An 8,190-nucleotide genomic window follows, 5' to 3' on the forward strand; every position below is an offset into this window, starting at 1 on the left:
CATCTTAAAAAATCTATTTGATGGGATTTAATTTTTAGCAGTTTGATTTTCAGCTCATCCGTCAATTGTGAAGCAATTTGAAGTGCCTGTATGAAAGGTGCGTTACAAATTAAGTTTGGCCTAATACCATAAATTATTATTATGGATATTAACACCACAGGTTTGACTTCCAGAGAAAACATAACAAGGAATATTCCTGATAAGAGCACTATCTCGCAGCAGAGATAGTACCATGGAGTTCTGGGCAAGTCACACCTCGCACAGTGCCTCAATCATTTGACATGTGAGAAATGAGACAATTAACTGTGGTTGAATCCCAAACCACGTTTCTCCACTCATGCATTATCTTGGTATCACCCAGAGACTGTTTCTTGAAGCACAGCTCATCCACAGACTCCTTCAAGTGAATGTCATGTTGCACCTTGCAAAGCAAATGACTTTTTAAAAGTGTGAATGAACCCCGTGGGACTTGACTCTCGCCTCTGGTGCCACATGAGCAGCGCACATGTGCAGCAGCCTACGATAATGAATGCAATTCTCTGACTTCTCCATTTCCCGTCTTTGTGTCTTCCTCCGCGAGCCCTCACCCACGTTCACACTCCCTAACCCCACGAGCAGCCACAACGCCAAGCTGAAGGAGGTGCCAACATTTGCTGTGCTGCGACAGTTTCGGGTTGCGGAGCAGGTCACATGTCACAACAGTGGAAAATCATTGTGATTGGATCTCCAAGCCAACAGCTGGCATCGTATGGTTGAATGACAGAGGCGGAGGTTAACCCTTTGTAGGCAGCCGCAGCGAAACCCATCGCTCAGCATGAATATGTGCTGCTCTCGCCGAAGGACCGGAGACAAAAGATCATAAGTCTCTTCTCTACCCGAGCTATTTAAGGCTGCTATCACACATTAGATGCACACTAACTCCTCTACCCCAGAAGCGCTGAGGCGAGTGGACATAAGTCGACAGGACAACAGTGGTGGTCATCTCCTAAATGTACTCAAGTCTTTGTTTCCACGCTAAGGAAACCCTCTGGCAGTTTGCGCACCTCTACGTGCCAACAACTCGATGCAAGTCGAGGATAGCAATTCTAGGGATCCCTCTGCAATGGAGCTGCCTAATGCGAGGGGTGGTATTTTTAGCTTACCCCAGACTGCCCCTCCCCCCACTGCTAGCCATTGCTGAACTGGGTCAGGCCATGTAAATGTGGAGGGTACAAGGCAGAGACACCCAGCCCTCCTTGTGCTGCATGGCTCGCTAGCCGAGGGCGTTTCTTCACCACGCAGACTGGAACCTCAACTGCTGTCAGGCTGCCAACTCAAAAGAACGCACAGTCAGAGGTGTCGGCGTCAACACACTTCTCCTCTTCATCTCTTCTTACTTCATGCGTTAGGGACGTGAGATGGTCTCTAACATGAAAATAAACCATAATCGGTTCTCTTTTTATTAGGAGTGAGATGTTCAATGGACATGTAGTCAATATGTATATGTTTAAAAAAATATATATATATGCTTCCAGGACAGTTCTTTAATATATATTTTATTATTTATATCTATTTTAATAAGGCCATTTAAATATAAATTGTCTTGTTTCATGTGACACAGCAAGTTTTATGCTAATGAGAACAGTAATGTACTACATTTGTTTAAAGAACTGAGCTGTTCAATATCCTTGAACAAAAAAGTACAATCTCATATGATATTCGTAATAAAAACAGTAAATATAATGCTATGCTGCCTTTATATTCAGGTCAAATATTTGTAGACATTAACAAAAAATTAGAAATGTAAATTTCTATTCTCCAGCTAAATACATCACACCTCATCCACAACTGATTAAAATATACAGAAGGAGGCAAATTTACTTAACATTGATAGTTTACAATCTATGCCTTGATCTGTGCTGCCATTGATGTTTTTGTGACAACTGCCTCTCCATGATGGATTTGCCCCAAATTAACGTGTAGGAACTCGACGGGTCGTAGAATCTCGACAATCGAGTTGTCTGGAATGCTGCAGAACTCACAGAATGAAGTGCAGACTAGCCTGAAAGTGGGGCAGGAAATTGTCTCCTCGCAAAAAGAGCAGATAGAAATTCGAGCATTTGATCGACAAACATTCCCGAACCTTTGCAGTACAGAGGCATTTAAATAGCTCAAGAATGAACAGCAGGTTGCTGCAGAGTTCTTGTAGTTATGTTCGCAGAGGGAAAGGGCCTGTACATAAAAAATCCCCACATGCTCAGGTAAAGGTTTTTAACAAATGTGATCTTTAGAAAATAAATGTTACTTACAATCAGTAAAACACAGCCACAGCCATTTCAAAACCTCAGCAATGTACCACACAGCTGAAAAATGATCAAGTGTTTCTTCACATCATTACAACTTCTAATCATGGTGAAGATGTCTGTGCAAATGTTAAGAGCTCATATGCTGTAATCATTTACTTCTAATTTGCTCAACAAGCTTTGCTGTGGCCTGAAAGGTTATATTCGTCTTAGGATATAATCAACTATGACACCTTTTCCTTTCATTAATCAATAAAGACCAAATTTGAAGACCAAATGTATTCTGGTCACTCTAACGATCAAATATTACTTAGATGTGTCCCAGTCTTAGTATTCAGGACTGTATAGTCATCCTCAAACTGTGAAATTAATTTAGTTCTATCAGAATCACATCGACCATCATAGTCCTCAATCTTCTACATAATTTATCTGTATCAATAATACAGCTGCATGTCAAAGTAGAGACTGCGAAAACAATCTATTTTCCATTCCGAGATTTTTTTTATACAGGAAGGTTTTTTTTTATAAATCGTTATTTTGCCTTGAGCCGATTCCTTCCTGTGCATTGGATGGAAAATATTCTAAAACGAAGCATCTTTCATCAGGACACTTTGAAGATGAGAAGCTCTCTGCGGCCTTTGTTACGTCTGATTCCTTTCACTGACACAGTCTGACCTTGTTGTCCTTACAGGTTGGGGACGCACCAGTGTTGTGCACTAAACTCATTTTACCCAGTCTGTAAAGGGGAATGTAATTAGTGATAGAAAAGTATATGCACAGAATGCTATTATTGACTAAGACAGGCAAGTGGGTGGAAGTAAATGTAGTCTGGGAGCTACTGCCTGGATGCGACACAGCATACATCCATCCATCCTTTATAAGTCGGCCAAAACTTGCAAGGCTAACGTTTCATGTTTCCTTCTAATGGCCGTGTCATAGTCAATATCAGGGTAGTATTTTACAACTAATTAACATTTACATTCACGTAGGCTGCCTTTATCCAGGAGTGTATTAACTTTCATTGGATCTGGCTTCAGTGTGACGGAGCCTGCTTCAATGGCAACATGCAAGTAGGGCTGGGCAATAAAATAATATTTTTTGCAATATAATGGTTATTAATATCTTATCAATTTATGCTCAATATATATAAATTGATAAGTTGCTTATGAATTGTTCCAGCACAGTAAGGAGGTATAACACATAACCATGTTGCTCAGCCCCATCTGTAGATCAATTAATCTATAGATGATGAAAAATGTGATCAGAAGATGACAAGAAATGTGTTATATTAAATGTCACACCAGTTAATGTCATCAAGATCTACAAAGTAACTCACATGATGGATTTACAGGAAATATATACAAGGAGAACTGGTTATTCAGTTATTTGGATAAACCTGTATGGCATGGTGGCCACTGGTCTGTCTCCAATTGGCTGATAGTGGAAGGTTTCGAAATTTATCAGAAACCATCTACGATGACAGACGTGTGGAGAAGATGACACCAGTGTAGGACTTGTGCCAAAAGAGATACTGTTCACCAGGACCAACAACAAGCAGTATGGCTATACTCAATGATGTTGTTCCTCAATTTTATTAGAACTTATATATTTTTAGATACACGCAAACTTCTATGAAAGCTGAGTTTTCTTTTAAGAAATGCCAAAACCAAAATAAATGCCCGGCAGACGTCTTGGAGCACTGTCTTGATGACTAATTCATGATATTTTGCAGCGTGAGCTTCAGAGTTGCTTTAGTGTTCAGGATCAGTGTATCAAATTCGTTTTGCCCGTTTCTCCACATTATAATCCACAGGGTCTCCCTGCTAATATAACATTAACCCAATGTTCTTTTAAATGGCAAATTCATTTCAGTCACACCAGAATAATTCGTTTTTTTTGGTCACATTCAAATGAATGTGAAACTTAATGGAGACTAAAGCTTCTGGAATAACCTTGGCCTTGTAATCCACACAGAAAAAGAAAGATAAGCAAAACTCCATCGTGAGTAAATAATACCATAAATACATTGTACTTTACAGAGTAAAACTAGAGTATATTTAGCTTTCCATGCCAGTTTCCATGAAGCTCAAAGTCACCTTAATGACCTACAGTGGCTTACTCTTTAAACAATGGTTTACGCTAAAAAATGTAACCGAAAAACAGAGACTGAACTGAGGGTGAGCATTAACTGCTGTTATGAAATATATTTTTAAGCCCGTGTCTGTAATTGACTTGAGTGCAGAGCATGACAATGAAACGAGTGGACGTATCAAGCAGCTGTAAGGGGGACTCGTGCGTGATGAGCTGGGTACAGACATGACAGGCGATAACTGCCTGGAAGAAATGTGTGCTCGGTGTACTGCTTTACTTCACAGTGACAATCGCTCCACGGCCATAAACAGCACTCACTTTAAAGAGCACGCAATCATGTTACATCGATAGAAATCACACCAATCGCCAGCGGGCCCGCCTATAGGAGCAGATCCTTGCTTGTTGGTCTACAAATGAAAGTAAAGGGACCAACACTATCCGGCAGAACCGCACGGCCGAGGAGGTCAAGTGATCTGGCCTCTGTGATAAACAAAACCCAGTATAACAACCCCTGACTCATATCCTCTGGTCGGGCAGAGCAGTGCTGTCAATAGCCCGGGCCGTTGTGAAAAAGCACGGTACGGCGAGGAATAAGAAGATATTTTTGTCATTCTTGAGTGACAGCGACAGTCCCGAGTTCAAAGGGCTCAGACAGAGCAACAGATTGCGTTACTTGAAGGTTTCAGTGAATCATTAAACAAACTCTGAATCTCCTATATGCTGAGCTGGAAAGCTCTGATAAAATATTCTCTAGGTTTAGCAAGGAGGGTTAATTTCCAATGAAGTAGAGGCAAGAAAATCCACTGAAAACTATACTGAGCTGCACCAATAATGCAGTGGCTGTTAGCTTAGCTGTCATTTTCATTATGTAACGCAGACAGGACTCGCACACCTCGCCTAGCTGAATCAGTGTTCGCACTTGAAGCAAATCTATTCTGGTTAATCTACAGGGCTGCGCGCTGAAGGATCACAAGTTGTAATACACAAAGAGAGAGGGAGACAGTGCTGGAGCCGCAGCCAGCCCGGTGCTGTTTAATTGGATAAGGAGTGATCCCTTCAAGTAGAGACACCAAAAGGTGCTCAGAGGCTGCAGCCTGGGGAACCTGCAGGTGATGTGAGCGAGTGCACATCACAATTTCCCTTCAGAAAACCAGCGTGCACGGTTAATATGTGCAGTTTGCATGACCTAGAAAGCTGAGCACACGGTTATATCACATGTGTGCGAGGTAAATGGAGATTCCAAGTGGCAGGGTTTTTTGGGGGGGGAACTTCAACGCGTTGCCCGTAAGGAAAGTGAATGTGGTATGTTTTAAATAGCACAGATTAAAGTGTTGGTATGAGATTTAAGCTTCTGGGAGTGGTTTGAGGTCAGAGATTAGGAGACAGGTGCCCTCCCTGGTTGAGGTGAGGCTTGGTGGATGTCACAGCTAAAAGTCTGGATGTCTCCTGAATGACTGTGTGGAGACAGACCGGTTCACCCCCCTCCCAGCGGCCGGGAGCTGGCCGCGTGAGGAGCCGCACTGCGCCGGCTGCAGCACCCGAACGCACCGCTCCGGGGCCGGTGCATGTTTTTTTTACCCCACACCGTCGCCGGCGAACTGCCATTATCTCCCGGGATAGAACATGACAAGTCGGGAAAACGCCGCCCGGTGTAAACTGGGGTTTGTACGTTACAACGAAACACGGGCAACTTTCTCATAGCTCCACATTTCGGCGTTAATTCAGAGACTCACCGTCCGAATTCCCCCGGAGACGGTGTGGCGTCAGGAGGGCAACGTTTTAAAATACATCCAGGCTAACGCACACCGTTAGCCGACTTAGCCCCCCGAGCGTTAGCTTACGCGGATATTAAAGACTGGAAATAGACAAACGATACTTCCAACAGATTGGGGGCAAGTGGAAAATTCAACGCCAAAAAAAAAAAAAAAAACCTCAACTTAGCCCAGGGTGCCGCTGGAGTCTCGGCGAGCAAACACGGAGCGGAGCAGGGGGGGATCTGGCGGCATCATACCCCGGGTGAGTGTCGGTTCGTGTGTGGGGAGAGAGAGCGAGACACCCCGATGTGAGCGCCGGGATCCGGGATGTAACGTTAGCTTAGCGACGCTAGCTCGGCTCAAAGCTAACCATACCCGAGGCTGCTACCCACCGCTGGCCCTCGCCGAGCCACTGCACAGGAAAACGAGGACTCCACCGCGGCGTGGAGGAGGAGGAGGCGGAGGAGGGGGGCGGGGGAGTGGCGGTAAATGCAACGGGCCCCGGCGGCTGCGCTTCATCTTGCGGCGTTTCATCGCGTTATCGCACGGGGGGTGTGGAGGGACGGAGGGATACACAAGCCGCGGAAGAGAGAGCGGAGGAATTAGAAGAATACTTACTCCGATCTGCGGAGCGCTCCCCGGGTCCCGTCCTCTCGTTCACTCACCCTCAGTCTCACCACAGACTGAACTCTCTCCCCTGCTCGGAGGTGAGGCCCCGCCCACTGCGCTGTCACACAGCACCACGACCTCTGCCGCGCGAGATGGTTCCCCCCCACCTCCTCCTCTCTGTTGCCCGAGGAAACCTCCGACCACGTGACCGGAAAGCAGCGAGAGGAAAACACACACACACACACACACACACACACGTACACACACAGACGCGCTCGTGCAACTGTTTACACTTGGCCTGGCCGCAGCTAATTGCTAACGGTGCTAACGGTGCCATTCAGAGGGATGGGTGGTTTCATCAAAGAGCAATTGCAGACAGACAACACCTCTTTTTTTTCTCCAAATACTTTAAATATATGTGTCTCATACCGCTGCCATTAAAAGCACATGATGGTAGATGCATATAAATTAAAATGCAAATAGATAATTCAAAGTAGGATATGGATAATTGTTTTGGGGGGGGCAGGCAAACCCGGAAGTACAAGGGGGCTTATCATCTCGCGCCGCTCGCCTTCCTCCTGTCACCACAGCGCCGGGGACATGTGATGCGCGTCAAAAGGAGGATGGGCACGGAGCCGCTGGTGTGGATTCCCATTGGATCAGCCGGCATATCAGTCGCCTATGGAAACGGTTACGTCATGATCCGAACTCCCTCTTTTTTTTTTCTGTACCTCCTCGCTCCCGTGCACGCGCTATAATAACAGGATTGTTCAACAAGCGCCCCCCTCACCCCCCCACCCCAACCTCTCTCCCATATCCCCAAACCATAGCATGAGATGCAGCCTGCAAGGAGAAGAGCAAGAAGCCCCCCCCCCCCCCCCCCCACCCTCCACTGCCGCAGCGTCTCTTGCTGTCTGAACTCCACAGAGGCTCTTCCCTAATAATACCTGACGTCATTCTTTCCATGACGTAGTGCTACTTCTTCTTCTTCTTCTTCTTCTTCTTCTTCGGATTCACTGCCTGTGCAAGTCTGAAGTGCTGGTGAGAAATGTCACTGGAGCCAAGAGTCAGTTTATCCCCCCCCCCCCCTCCAGATTTCTGCTTTTATAGAGAATCAACTGCGCATTCATAACGTGCAAAACAGACCAGAGTGTGCTGCACAGTTAGGGTGCAGCAGGAAAATCCCCTGTGATCACCTGGCATGCTGCTTTCAAGAGAAGTTCATGCACAGGAGAATAAAAAGTGATCTCAGTTTTATAATTTCACATTTATAATTAGTTATAATCGTGATGGTGGATTGTGATTTGATGGTAGACCGTGCTGGTTGATCTTGATCATGGGTACAGCTGATCGTGGATTATGATTACACCTAGATTGCTCACATATAAAACAGGCCTTCTCGCATATACAAACATTATTGGCAACACCTCCTTATTATAAATTGTCTTTTTTGT

General features: G+C 45.1%; 1 protein-coding gene across 2 annotated transcripts in view; it reads right to left on the reverse strand.

Annotated features, from left to right (window-relative positions):
- atp2b1a (ATPase plasma membrane Ca2+ transporting 1a) overlaps window positions 1-6,878 on the reverse strand; it is a 30,656-nt gene extending 23,778 nt beyond the window's left edge. For both annotated transcript variants that reach the window (XM_053414714.1, XM_053414713.1), the window contains exon 1: window positions 6,746-6,878. The gene's annotated coding sequence lies outside the window, so the exon portion shown is untranslated. The remainder of the gene's footprint in view (window positions 1-6,745) is intronic.
- Between the last annotated feature and the right edge of the window lie 1,312 nt (window positions 6,879-8,190).

The sequence above is a fragment of the Pleuronectes platessa genome, chromosome 22 (assembly GCF_947347685.1).
Source record: "Pleuronectes platessa chromosome 22, fPlePla1.1, whole genome shotgun sequence".
Taxonomy (NCBI): Eukaryota; Metazoa; Chordata; class Actinopteri; order Pleuronectiformes; family Pleuronectidae; genus Pleuronectes; species Pleuronectes platessa.